The sequence below is a fragment of the Hydra vulgaris genome, chromosome 06, assembly GCF_038396675.1.
Source record: "Hydra vulgaris chromosome 06, alternate assembly HydraT2T_AEP".
Classification (NCBI taxonomy): Eukaryota; Metazoa; Cnidaria; class Hydrozoa; order Anthoathecata; family Hydridae; genus Hydra; species Hydra vulgaris.
Window position 1 is genome coordinate 17,448,247 of NC_088925.1, and position 15,075 is coordinate 17,463,321.

A 15,075-nucleotide genomic window follows, 5' to 3' on the forward strand; every position below is an offset into this window, starting at 1 on the left:
AAACTAATTTTTTAAAAAATCAAATAATACAATTTTTCCAGCCCGGGAAAATTGATCATAGCGGCCCAGATTTTTTTCAAAATTTTTGCAAAAGTTCTTGAATCTAAACAAGATAAATTAACATAAAGACTACCATGCTTAGAGAATCTCTGTTTCAAACGACTGATTACTTGATCCATTACCATGTTGTGAACATTGACATGAAATTTATCTTTCGCACTTTTAAGTTGGTTGGCTCTAATTATTTTCTCTTTCAAACCAATCTGAACTTCAATGTCGAGATTCCTTTTTCCCTAGTTCACTATTTTGCAAGTTCTGAGAAATTTGTAGCTGCTTAAAAAATGGAATCAAAATTTCAATTTACTTTGCTTAATTTATTGATACTCTCTTAAACCATCAAATATGCTCGTAATATAACATTTCCAGTTGTTTGCAAATATTTAGATAATGGCGTTGTATGCTTTCAAAAAAAATTGTGCTCTCAAACTAAATTCAAAACTTGTCAAAAAAATCCTAAAGAGCTTTCGCTTTGTAACGGACATCATTATTGAATTTGATTAATCTAGAAATATCATGAAATGTTTGTAACATGTCAATGTACAAAAAATCAATAATTTGTGTTTTTTTGATTGGAGATTTTGATGAAGAAATCTCCAAATATCTTAGTAGGAGCTCTGTGTTCAACTGCTTTTTTAGTAAAGTCACCCATTACCAAACTTAAGATTTGGGTATAACACTATACATAGATCTGACCCAGGAAAACTGTATTTAACCAGGTATTGAATCCATTGAGTTGACTCTGCATGTTGAAGGCTCCATCGGTGGCATTGCGGATACATATATTTACATATATTAATGCCTAATTATTCAAAGACACCACAAACCAAATCCTACATTCCTTTTTCAATTGTTGATGTGCAATTTAGTATCGATAATACACGTTCATATACAGATTTTGTTATATATTAGATCACAAAAGAACACTGATCCTGTACATTAATATCTTGTGTGGTATCATTTTGAACACTAAACATACCGGCTTCTCTAATCCCCTCCACCATCATGTTTGTTAAAGAACTTGTTATTGCATCAATGACTTTACATTCATAACAGTCATTTTTGACAGAAATGTGACCTTTTTCCTCAACTTTTCTGATGTTAACGGATTCATGCCGGGATTTGCTTTTTCGAACCAGCTCTTTGATATGTGCTTCTGACAACGGATATTATCTTATAAACTTGTCTTTAAATTTTATTTAAATTATCCTATTAACTTATCTTTAGTTTTTAGAGGCGATTATTTTTTATTTTATTTTTACGATTTTCTTTTGATTATAGATTAGTAAATGATCTTAACATACTTGTAAATACTTGTAAATAACTTTTAAATGGTGCAAAGTAATTGTATGTTTACCTTTTAGTGGTTGTACACACTTGCTGATGAAAGCACGTCGAGGCGTAGTGGTTTGGCAAATATTGTTTTCATTTAGCCCCGTTAATGTAGATTTTATTTATATAACACGGCATTGTATTCTTTTTTTAATGACGAAATAAATAAATAGATAACGGATAAAATTTGCAAACAAGCAAAAGAAATTCCCACGATTTACACTGCCATCAAACAATCAGTAACCAGACTCTTTTGGACCACTGTAGCTAAGTCCATGCTTACCAATAACTTTTAAAGTTTCTATGATTCTTTCTAAAGTTAAACAATTCTTTTTAACATCTTTACCGTATAGACGCGTGTAAATGCTTATTATATCTTTGTAATGATTTTTAAAACATATGACTCTGTGCAGGCCTCATGGAGTGCACTACTTTCATATTCTGATATTTTTTGATAAATATACTTGGAATTTGTAACGTTATATCCACTAATGAACGTTGATTGATCCGAGGCTTATCTAAATGCCATTTTCTAAAAAGAACAAAACAATTTTTGTGTACCTTTTTCAAAGGTCATGAGGCTTATTGTTTGTGAAACAAACGTTCTAGTAATTAATTTTAACGTTTTAATCAAAATGGTTTTGCTTTGGATGAAATTCGAAAAATCATTTCAAAAAATCTGCTGGCGGTTTCAAAAAATAATTATAGTTGTTTTGAATTTCTTTACTTGGCTTGCATTGATTACTGTCCAATATATATTGAATATCAGATTTAGCAGAATTTGCATTGACAGCATTGTCATCGAAACAATCCGCGGTTTCAATTTTAGAATCTTGTGTCTCTGCCTTATTATGTGACAATAATAATACCGCATTAGCGGCATCGCTGATTTGTATTTTTTTTTATTTTTAACAATAAATTGAAATTTCAAATGCAAATTTAACAAACTCGTTCAACTTTGCGCAGCTAGATTTTTTTATACTGCTTTTGATTGGTGTAAAAAGCAAAATATAATTGTGATATTATGTTGGACTTTTTTTATAGTTAACTTATAAAAGAGAAGTGAATAAAAAAAACTCAAGTTTTACATGTCTTTAGTTATGGTTTATACAAATAAAAATATCTTTTTTATAACTTCATAAAGCTTTTCTTAAAGCCATAGGGTAGAGCGGGGTTTATAGGGACACTTAAAGAAAGGAACTTCAGTTTTAATATTTTTATAGTAAAAATCTTATACTATGAATTTTTTTCATAGGGTTTTATAAATAAAAAAGATTTTTATAAGCTTTATTGATATTTTATTGTAAATATAGAATAAATAACAACAAACATTCTTAAAAATTCCAACTCTAACAAAAAAGTTGCTTTTTCTTCTACAAAACTAGAACCCACCACATCTCTAATGTTGAACATCAGATTTGTTTTGATTTCTGGTTAATCAACAGCATTTTTTTAAGTTCATCATTTTTGTTCTAGTATTTAAACTAAAATTAATAAATCTTTTTCGAGGAACTGAAAAAATACATTTAAAATGCCCAATTCTGCTAAAACTCATGCTGAGTGTCGAAACACAGTTTGCATTCTCTGCGTGTCAAAATGTGATCGAAGTATAACACCTTTCTTGATAAGCAGATTGGCAAAACACTCTACAAAACCATTAGACTTTAATGATGATCATCTTCCAAATGGAATGTGCACAAACTGTTGTTTCATTCTGCAAAAAGTTGATGAGGTAAAAACATTACAGCCATTTCCCAAGTTGTATGATTTCAGTTTAATTGCTGTGAAGCCATCAGCAAGAAATTCTCCTCCATGTGACTGTATTATTTGCCAAATTGGTAAGTCAAAGGGCAAAAACTCATCTCCTTTGTCCAGCAGTACTACTCAAGAGAAATTATCCAAAGAGAAAGACCAAAGTACATTCATTGTAATTTTTTGCGGCAAGCAATGTGTTTTATCCATTTTATAGTTTGTTTTTTATTAAAAAAAAAAACAACTATAAAATGGATAAAAAAAATATTGATGTTTGAAAGAAATCTAATGAAACGGGGAATACAGATGAAACACAAATATCAACAAATATCGTTCGCGATATTTTTCATGAATGTTTTCAAAACAGCAGCAAGATATCTTTAAGCATATCAGTGGTAACTATTAAAAAAAAAAAAAACTATAAAATGGATAAAAAAAATATTGATGTTTGAAAGAAATCTAATGAAACGGGGAATACAGATGAAACACAAATATCAACAAATATCGTTCGCGATATTTTTCATGAATGTTTTCAAAACAGCAGCAAGATATCTTTAAGCATATCAGTGGTAACTTAAAAATAACTAACGATAAAATAAATGCGCTACTTAATGAAATACATAAATCAAAACAAACTTGCGACTCTGAAAAAAAGGAAACGAAAAGGTAAACACTAAATTTAAATAAATTACTGAGAGAGTAAGAATCCTAGAAAAGACAAATAAAGATATCGAAGAAAGCCTAACAGTTACTCAAGACATCCAAGAAAAAAAGGTATGCGAATTAGAAAAGAAAATTAAAAACAAAAATTTATTTTTTTTCTCTTCACCTATACTGTTTTTGTCTGAGTCTATAGACTCAGAAGGAATAGTCTTCGCATCGACGGGCTTCCCGAAAACGATCAAGAAACCTAAAATGAAACTGAAAAAAAATTATTAATTTTATTTGAAAACGAATTAAATATTAAGAACGTTGATATCGAGAGGGCTCACGGAATTGGAAAAAAAGAAGAAAATAAAACTAGAACAATTCTTGTTAAGATTCTACAAAGACAAAGTAAAAGTACTACATTCATCTATTCGACTTAAAGGATTAGGAATATACATCAACAAAGACTTCTCTTTTGAAACAATGGTCATAAGTAAAAAACTCGTAGAAGAAATGAAGATACATAGAAAAAATGGTAAATATTCTTCTATAAAATATGATAAACTTATAGTTAGAGAATTTAGGAAAAATAAAGCCAGTGCTTAATTTCTTTATCATTTACATTTAGAATTTTTTTTTTTTTTCTTATTATTATTTTTTTTTCTTATCATTATTTTTTTTACTATTATTATTTTCTTTTTTTTTCGTTTTTTTCAGAAAAATATTAATTTAACAGTTTATTAAAAATACCCTACTTATGAATGAAGATAATGTTACACTTAACTCAGAATTTAATTCATTACAAAATAAAAATAGGATATTCTAGATAAGAATTCTGACCCGGATATTAATTTTTTAATAATAACAGAGTATTTCAAAATATTATTACTTTATATTATGACCCTAAAACTGAAAACATTTTGAATTATTTAAAAAAATTTTATGCAAGGTTAAACTTAATTTTAAAATTATTAGTCTCAGCGAGACATGGTGTACTGATGAATATATCGAGACAAATACAAATTTTCAGCCAACAAATTATAAAGTGATTCATCAATTTAGAAGATCTGGGAAGAAAGGAGGGGGTCTGTGTGTATTTATAAGTAATTCTTTATCATGCAAGCTAAAAAAAGATTTGCGCTCAACCACTAGTGATTGTGAATCACTATGTGTAGAAATAATAAATAAAACCACAAAAAACATCATCCACGTTTTATACAGACCACCTTCCGGCTCAATAAAACAATTCGAAAATCAAATTAAAAACATAATTAAAATAAATTAAACAAAAATAAAAGCACTTATTTTGTAGGTGATTTTAACCTTGACCTGAACATGAGTCATTTATCAATGCACAAAAAGTTAAAAAAAATACGCGAAATATAAATCAAAAATCCATAAAAAATTTTAATACTCTTTTATCAGATTTAAATTGGGATGACCTCCTTGATATTGAACACACAGATAAGACATACGATAAGTTTATTGATAAATTACAACAACTTTACAATACGGCTTTTCCTGTAGTTACAAAATGTGTGAAGAAAAAAACATTATTAAATCCATGGATAACGAATGGAACTGTAAAGTCCTCAAAAAAAAAAATCAACGATTATATAATGTTTCTCGAAAAAAAAACTTTCAAGAATGAAACTAATTACAAAAATTATAAACGTGTTTTTGAGATCGTTATTAAAAAGTCAAAAAAATATTACTATACCGAGCATTTAATAAAACATAAAAATGATCCAAAAAATACTTGGAACATAATTAAGGAAGTAATTGGCACGAAACAAACTGACGGAAATAGTCAGCCTATAAATCTTAACATTGAAAATAAAACTATTACAAATAAATCTTTAATTGCTGAAACACTTAATCATTATTTTGTCAGTGTAGGTTCCACTTTAGCGTTGAAAATAGAAACTACTGAAGTAAACTTTGAGTCATAGTTTACTCCTAATAAGACCTCTAACATGGATAATTATGAAATTACTGAAAAGGAACTCTTAGATGCAGTATATTTTTTAAAACTAAACAAAAGTGTGGGTTATGATAATATTAGTAGTAATGTTATTAAAAAATCGATAAAATACTTAGCAATCCCCCTTTTACATATTTTTAATCTATCTTTAAAACTACCTATTTATCCGAATAAACTTAAAATTGCGAGGGTCATACCTATTTTCAAATCAGCAGACATTTCTAATGCTGAAAATTACAGACCAATTTCAATTCTTCCTTGCATCTCAAAAATCTTAGAGCGAATTATGTATAAGCGAATTTTAACTTATCTAAATATAAATAATATTCTATATAATAAACAGTTTGGATTTCAGCCAGGGTATTCAACTGATTATGCCATTATTAATATTGTTCACGATATATTTAAAGCATTTGACGAAAGTAAGTTTACCCTCGGAGTTTTTATAGATCTTAGCAAAGCCTCTGATACAGTAGACAATAGCATTCTTATAAAGAATCAAGTTTCAAGCTATGGAATTAAAAGCACATATTTAGAATGGCTCAAAAGTTATCTAAGCTATAGAAAACAATACATAGCACACGAAGAAGGAAAAACTGATTACTTGACTATAACTTGCGGTGTTCCTCTAGGCTCAATTCTGGCTCCACTGTTATTCCTTATTTATGTAAACAACTTCCATAAGTTTTAAAATAATTTAAATTCAGTTTTATTTGCAGGTGACACGAATTTATTTTATTCTAATGGAGATGTCAACCTTTTATTTAAAATAGTAAACAAGGAATTTTTAAATCTAGCGGAATGGTTTAAGACAAACAAATTGTCCTATAATTTAAATAAAACTAAGTATATTTTTTTTCATAGAATTCACGATAGAGAGAATATTCCATTAAAACTTCCTGATCTTTATATTGGTAACTCTAAAATAGTTAGAGAGTCATCATTAAAGTTTTAAGGAGTGATACTTGACAAAAACTTGACATGGAGAGAACACATAAGAACGTTAGAAGATAAAATTTCAAAAAATATTGGCATTCTATACAAAGCTAAGCAATTATTAAACCAAAACTGTTTAAAAATCTTATGTTTCTCCCTCATACATTGTTATATAAACTATGCAAATATTGCATGGTGCAACTCTAATGTAAGTAAAGTTAAAAAGTTGCGCAGTAGACAAAAACATGCTGTCAGAATTTTTTCAGGTGCAGGTCGGTTTACACATTCTAAAGAACTATTTAAAAATCATCACATACTTAATGTTTTTCAGTTGAACCTTTATCAAATTCTTATATTTATGTACAAATTTCATAATAAAGTAACTCCTATAATATTTAATACACTTTTCAATAAAATTAACCACGAGTACCCTACAAGATTTTCAAATTACAATTATGAGCAACCTAAAATGCTCTATTTGGTTACAAAATTTTTATTTTTTATTTTTTAACAACTATCTTATTTAACTGGTCTTTAATTCAAATTTTCCTTAAATTCTCCTATTAACTTATTTTTAATTTTTAGGTGTTTATTATCATTATTATTATTATCTTTTTTTTACGATTTTCTTTTGATTATAGATTAGTTACTGATCTTAACATACTTGTAAAATTTGTATTTATTTTTTATATGGTACAAAGTAATTTTATGTTTACATTTTTAATGATTAGACATAAAATTGAACATGAAATGATTGTACATGAAATGATTGTACATTTTTAATGATTGCTGATGAATGAAAAAATAAAATAAAATAGAATAAATAAAAATGGAAAAAAGATGCACAAAATGCCTCACTGTGAATGGACCGGATTTATCCCATAAGTGCACTCCTGGAACTAGAAGTACAAACCTGATTTCACTTGCAAAAACAGACGCAAAAAGTGCGGAAATTCTTGCATCTTCTGTTTTGGAAACCCAGGATGCATCTTCAAATGGCACAGTACGACTAAGTCAATTGGGAACCTAAATTACCACTGAAACTTGGTAAGTGTTTATTGACTGCTTTTTGCCCAACGTATTGCTCTTCATTAGGTATATTTTGTTCTATTAATCCATTTCAAATTTCAGCCAAAGCTACTCCAACACAGCTGTTTAAAGATCCTCTTCCAATTAAAATCTTTGTGACAGTTTAACTTAAAACTGGTTTATCCATAAACCAGATAAGACAACGTGCTTTAACTCTTAACTCTGCAGGCCAACAAAAAATTGTTGAGCCATATATTGCTAGGGAATTTGTAGAGTAAAGAAAGTTGCTCAAAGATCACTTTTCTGTCACTAAAATTAAATGTTCTGACATTGACCACCTTAGAGATGTTGTTCATTGTAATAATATTGGCAGCCTTCTTCAATTTATGGTATCAGCAAGATCTGTCTCAGAGGAACATCTAATTAAGATTGGACTTGATGGTTGAGGTGACTTTCTTAAGATGAGTCTGGGCATTATCAAGGTAGCCCCAGAACTAACCAGTCTCGTCCTGAAGACTCCTAAGCTTTGTAGTTCTTCCTTTAAAGATTCTGGAGTAAAGAAACAGCTAATTATAACAATCTCTGAAGGAATGCCAGAAAACTATGAGAACATTAAAAACCTGTTGAAACTCACTAACATTGGTGCTTTTTCCTTTGTCTTGTCTTGTAACGTGAAAGTTTCTAACATTCTTTGTGGACTTCATTCTCATACTAGCAAACATCCTTGCTGTTGGTGTGATGCAGGCTCTTCAAACCATGTAAATTGTGGTGCACTGAGAACTTTTGGAAGCATCAGAAAGGTTCACCAAGCTTTTGTTGCTGAAGGAAGCAATGTAAAGGGTGCTAAATGCTTTGGAAATGTCATCAACCCATTTTGGGACCCATCTAGATGAAAATTTTTAAGAATACATTGAGAACTTCAAAGCTGCATACCTTGCTCTTCCAGTCTCAATCACTCCAAAGGTCCACACTGTGCTCTTTCACGTGGCCCAGTTCATCTCTCTGAATCATCAAAGTCTTGGAATATACAGTGAACAAGCCACTGAAGCTCTTCATGCAAACTTCAAGCCTCAATGGTAACAATTCAAGAGACATGCACTTCACCCAAAACACGGACTGCAATTACTTAATTGTTTTGTAGACTACATCAGCAAACATGTATAGAAGTCAAAATAAAAACATATAAAAGTGGAAAACGTGATTTTATTAGAATTCAGAAGTTTTAGCTATATGATTAAATCCATTATAGTATTAAGAGAATCAAATTGTGAAATTATACAGAAATTTGCTTTGTTGTTCTTGCTTTTTATTAATCTCAATAAAAAAGTAAATTTTTATATTTTATTCTCTATAGCCTGTAGCTGGAAATAAGTGATTTATAAAAATGTGTTGATACAGCCGTATGATAATCAATAAAAACCTTGTTTACCAAGCTTCTCAAAAATGTATATGATATGTACATACAAATTATTCTATTAAGACTAATCAACAATAATACAAGACAATTAGGTACAGTTTGAAAAAAATACCAAATAATTAATTAAGTTTTAAGATTAGTTGTCAAGCCGATATCTTGATGTAATTTTTAGTTAACTGCATTTGCACTTTAATTTATATAATATTTTAGAAGTATTCTTTCAAACGAGTTAAAACAACACTATAATGCAGGTAATTATAATGCTAAAAAAGAATAACAAAGATGATGTGATAAACTGTACCCGTTTATATTCCTTTTTTACTAAGGAAATTGGTATATATATGTTTTGTTTCAAAGTCCTCCAGTGTTTTGACACATGCAATAGATAGTTTAATATGTGTAGAATGACATAGAGCTTGATGCACCTTCAGCACTAGTCAGCTGTGTGTCTATTAATAGATTGTGTACGGTCCGTATAACCCGTAATTTGTATCGCGGCAAAAACATACTTGCAAATACAATTATTTTTGTCTGATAATAGAGTCAATAAAAAAACATGACAAATACACACTAATATATGAATGAATGGCTTCACTAACCTTATCAATACATTATCTTTCTTATATGATTATTTTGTTGTTATTGTTGTTACTTAAATTAAGTAATATATTTTTTGTATTTGCAGGCAGAAAATGAAATACTTTGATATCTATATCTATAGCATAAACCTAATAATCTACAAATAACTGACTCTGGTATAGTGGACAAACTTATTGATGTTATAAATTTGGATTGTAACAAGGAGCAATTGCAAACTATATTAACGCATCTACGAGATAGGTGGTGCAAGTCATATAGCAGCATGGCTTGATTTAAAGAAAAGAATAAAAAATGGCTTCAAAGTCATGTTCCTGAAGATTTAAATGTAACACCAATACCTATTATAAGACCAATTAAGGTAAAATTTGATGACTACTCTACTAAGACCAAAAAACATAAAGTTAGTTACTTAACTGAAATGTATTCTGCTTCTGCGTTACAATTTGCTTGAGAAATTAAACGGAGAAAAGAAAATCCGATTGAAAAAACCGCAAAATAAGATAGTAAAATGTCTAAAGATGAAGCTTTCTGTCTTCATTTAGATACTAGATTGATAAAAGCTTCCTACTAAATTATTTGAAATCAAGCAGTTGAAAATAGTGTTGATATATATCCTTCATATAATGATGTTCGGGATACAAAGCTGTTATGATATCCTGCGGATATATGTGTCTCAGATTTTTCAATGGAAATAAAAATGCAAGCTTTGGTGCATCATACGCCAAACAGAATATGCGAGGCACAGTATGATGTCCTAAGCACTGAAGGCACTCCAGATAGACTTTCTCTGAGCTTTGATGGTACCACAAGACAGCCCATATATAAACAAACATCACAAGGAACTGTAACAAAAATTTAAACAATGAGCAGGTACCTTTTATTATTTGCTTAGTGTTATTGGACTTTTTGTGGCTTTTCATATGGAAAGCGGTATCCAGCTTGGCAAAATCGAGGACCATTGCCAACAATGTAATGCAGACCTCTGCGCTTTAAATTTAAAAAAGAAACGGCCGTAGTTTCTAAATCAGAAGAGGATCTCATTAAGCTTGAGATTTTAAACTTGTAAGATACTGAATTTCCCCCTTTCCCCAAAAAGAAAGAAAAACTCTTAAATTTTAATTATTAGAGAAAAATATATATGTAAAATATATTTAACATGTATATTTTCATATATTCAAAAATGTTGTTTGTCTTCGATGAGTCAATGATGATTTACAAGCACAAGAGTTCATTAGTATGTATCCGTTACCAGTTACAACTTTCGAAGAAGTTGTGCTTGTTCTTAAAGATTTTTCTTGAGGATGAATTTGAGATTAGAAGATGCGTGTGGTCAATGTTATGACGGAGCTGCTAATATGTCTGGTCCTAAATCTAAATTAGCAACTGAGATAAAGTTATTTAACAAAAAGTGCTTATACATAATGGAACTTTGGAGATTGTCATTGCAAGAGTTGAATGAAAGCAGGAATTCGAGAAGTGAAGTTTATAATGTCGACATTTGACTTTATCTTTTGTTGCCATTTAGAGGAATGCCTACTGAAACAAACAGGCAATCTAAGTAAGACACTCCATGGTCAAAGTATTTCTGCAGCGGAAGGACAGAATTTTGCATCTTAAATCGTTAATGTTCTGGAAAAATCCCGATGCAGCAAAATTTACGAGCTGTTTTGAGAACGTGCTATGAAATGTAAAAACCCAGCCTGGTGTCGCTGACCCTAAACTGACCTAAAACTTGAGAAAAAGGAAAATGCCGGATTATTTAAAAAGAACTCTTAACCCAAAGAAATCATTTCCATGATTCACTAAAAAACATTATCGCCACTTGTATTTCGAAGCTTTCAGTCTTACTATCAGTTTTATAAAACAGAGGTTTGATCAACCTGATTATAAGGTATATATTAATCTTCAGGAAGTTCTATTCAAATCAATAAAAAGGGAAAGTTGTTAAAATCTTCTGCAATCAGTTTGCTACTTTTACTCTAAAGACATTACCCAAAGTTCTTCTCCCAAAGTTCCTCTCGCAAATTGCTCTTCTCCCAAGTATTGTAACATCATTAGATTACGAAATCAAAATATTCACTATCAAAGATCTCATCTTGTTTTTAAAGAGTTTGGATCACTGTAAAAGAGCTTTACTTACCGAAGTTGTAAATATTTCCAAGCTAATTCTTGTCATGCCAGCTACCAATGCTCTTAGTGAAAGATCTTTCTCCGCTTTAAAAGAATTAAAACCTACCTTCAAACAACAACAACAGATTCCCGCCTAAACAACTTGCTAGTTTTTCATATTCAGGTTGAAGCATTGGACAAAATTAATTTGGTTGAGATTGTGAATGAATTTATTAATAATTGTCAAACACGAATTAACATTTTCGGAAATTTCAGTTAGCATTTTTTAGAGATAAACGATGTTTGACGCAAGTATTACATTTTTTATCTGTTTCATATATGGGGAGTTTGATAATAATTAAATATACATTATAAATGAAAATCAAAACTTTTTGTTACCTCCTCCCTCCTTTAAAAGAACCATAGGCCCCCCCTAATATTAAAACTGTCTTTCTGTAAACAATAAAAAAAATCAAAATGCATCATATAATACAAACTACAATAATTGGTGGAAAAGTTCACTCTGCTCTTTCAGATGTTATAAATTCTACTCAACTTATTATATGTGGGGCAAGCCCCAAAGCAATGAATGATATTGACAAAATGGTTTTGAAAAAAGTATGACAGACAGTTATTCATTTGGTTTATCATCCTTACATGCTTGAATACTTTTTGTTGAATGTTTATAACATATTGAATATAAAGTGGCAGGCAAGAACAGTAGAAGATAAATCTAAAGTAAAGGATCTGAAGTAACAAGTTTAAAATATACTTAAAGAAGAAATGACCTTGATGTTCCAAAATCTGGTGGTAGTGGAACATCAAATGATGGAAATACGGCTTAAAGAGCATTTCAAAATGCAAAAAAGTTTGCAGAAATTTTAAATATTGATGTTGAACTGATTCTAAATTTGCATGTTATATTGGCAACAACTTCATGGGGTTTAGACATTGGCACTGATAAATTTGAGGCCTTGGTACTATATGTCACAATCTCTGCACAAAATTTTAATCCATGGTTCTGAAATTATTAAAACTTAAGCATTACTCATTGGTATGTATTCTGAATAAGCTTAAGAGGCACTCAATAAACACTTTCAAAACTATTTTAAACATTTTGCAAGAAAATCATCTCGAGTGAAAACTAACCAAAATTTGTTAAATCAACTACTAAGAGCACCTGCTCCATCTATTGCATCTCGGAGAATGACAGCAGGAAGTTACACCAAAACAAAAAACTTAACAGCTGGAATTATTGACTAATTTAAGTTATCCACAGATGATATTAGTTTATAAATTTGTCTTTTATGTCTTTATAAGTTTGGATATTGTGTGTACTTATATGAAAGTGCAGAGCCGTAACCACAATTTTGATATGGGGGGGGGGGGGGCCTGGTGTTTCTTCGATTTAAAAAATTTTTTTTTTTAAGGCCTGGCCTTAAAAAAAAAAATTTTTTTTTTAATTATTGGGGGGACTATGCCCCCGGCCCCCCCCCCCGGTGGTTACGGCTCTAAAGTGTGTCTGTAAATTAAAACAAGCAGTAATGCTTAGTGATATTAGAACCATCAAATTAGTTTGTATACTAAGTTTAGAAACATATGGCTAAAAATAACCCTTTGGAACTAAGCATAAATATGTATTTCAAAATGCAACTCGGGTTGCCATGGCAACCATACAAAAAATAATGGTAAAAGATTACTGTATTTGTTCAACAACTTCTGTGGAGAAGTCCAAGATCGTCTGTGTTATTTTGTCCAAGATCATCTGAAAATTCATCAAACCCTAACAACATTTATAGAAAGATGTAACTACATCTGGTAATTTTTTTCCAAGTCCAATAACATCTGGAAGAATTTTTCCAGATGTAGTTACATCGGAAAAAATTTCTATATTCTGTAATAACGTCTGGGTAAAATAATTCATAACAAGTTTATATTTTTTTCCAGATGTAATTACGTCTGAAATAAATCCTATATGTAACTACATCTGGTTAAAATAATGCATTATTAATTAATTCATCTTAAAAATAACTTCATCTAAAAATCTATAGATGTAGTTGCACAGATGTAATTACACTTTGATAATTTAAAAGATGTAACTACATCTTTAATATTCATTTAATTTTTGCACAGATGTTATTAGACACCAATGAAGTTTCAGATATTGTTGGACAGATGCTATTATATCTCATTACATTTACAGATGTTGTTGAACAGATGTTATTAGACATGGAAAAAACTGATATTGTTACTCTGACCCAAAATAACGATGCTCATTCAAACTATAATCATCCGATTACTTTATATACCAAATTTTGAGGCTTATGGATGAAATAAAAAAATTTGTGACTTTTTTGCAAAATTATGAGATTCTGGCCCACTGTGGAGCGTTGAAAAAATTTTTTTTTCTTATTTAACGGTTTGTTGAAGTTTAAGTTCTAGTTATTTTTGTTTAAACTCTCCATCTCTGCACTCTCCATCTCTTTGGATACATTAGTACGGTTGTGTGTTTTTGACTCGCCTCCATTTCGTTCCGACATTTTGACAACGAAGTAAATAAAGAAATAAAATATATTTCGACTTGAAATTTTTCTTCAGTGGATATTTTAATTGAAAGTTGCCAAGTTGACTTTTGCTCTGTGATTACGAGCGCCAAAGTAATTATAATAATTTTTAAAATCAAAAAAGTTAACACTCTTTGCATCGTCATGAGTTTTAGCATGAATAATCAAAGACCTCTACTATTGAACCAGTTGTCTGGAGCTTCTGGGCGATGATTTGGAAGGAAAACAAAAGCAAAAATAAACGAACGCTTCAAGATTGCGATCGTTGGACAAAAAACGAAGATAAATCCAAGCAGGTAGTTAAATTATTTTTGACATCCATAAAAGAATAATTAAAATAATTCTGCCTAGGAATTTCTTTATAGTTCTATGTTATAGAGACAGGTATCAATGACTCTAATGAGTTGCCAGATAATGATTCCGACAAACCTATTCTTGCCGATGATATCGATGACTACCAAAATCACTTTTAAAAAAACTAGTTGGGTTTTGTAATGGATTGTCACAATTACTAATAAATATATAAAAGTGATCTTTCTGTACAAGCTAAACTAACCTCTAACGATCCTGCACTATGGAAATCAATATCGGACACTGATCGAACAATTATAATTTTGATGGACACCTTTAAATCCTAGCAATTTTAC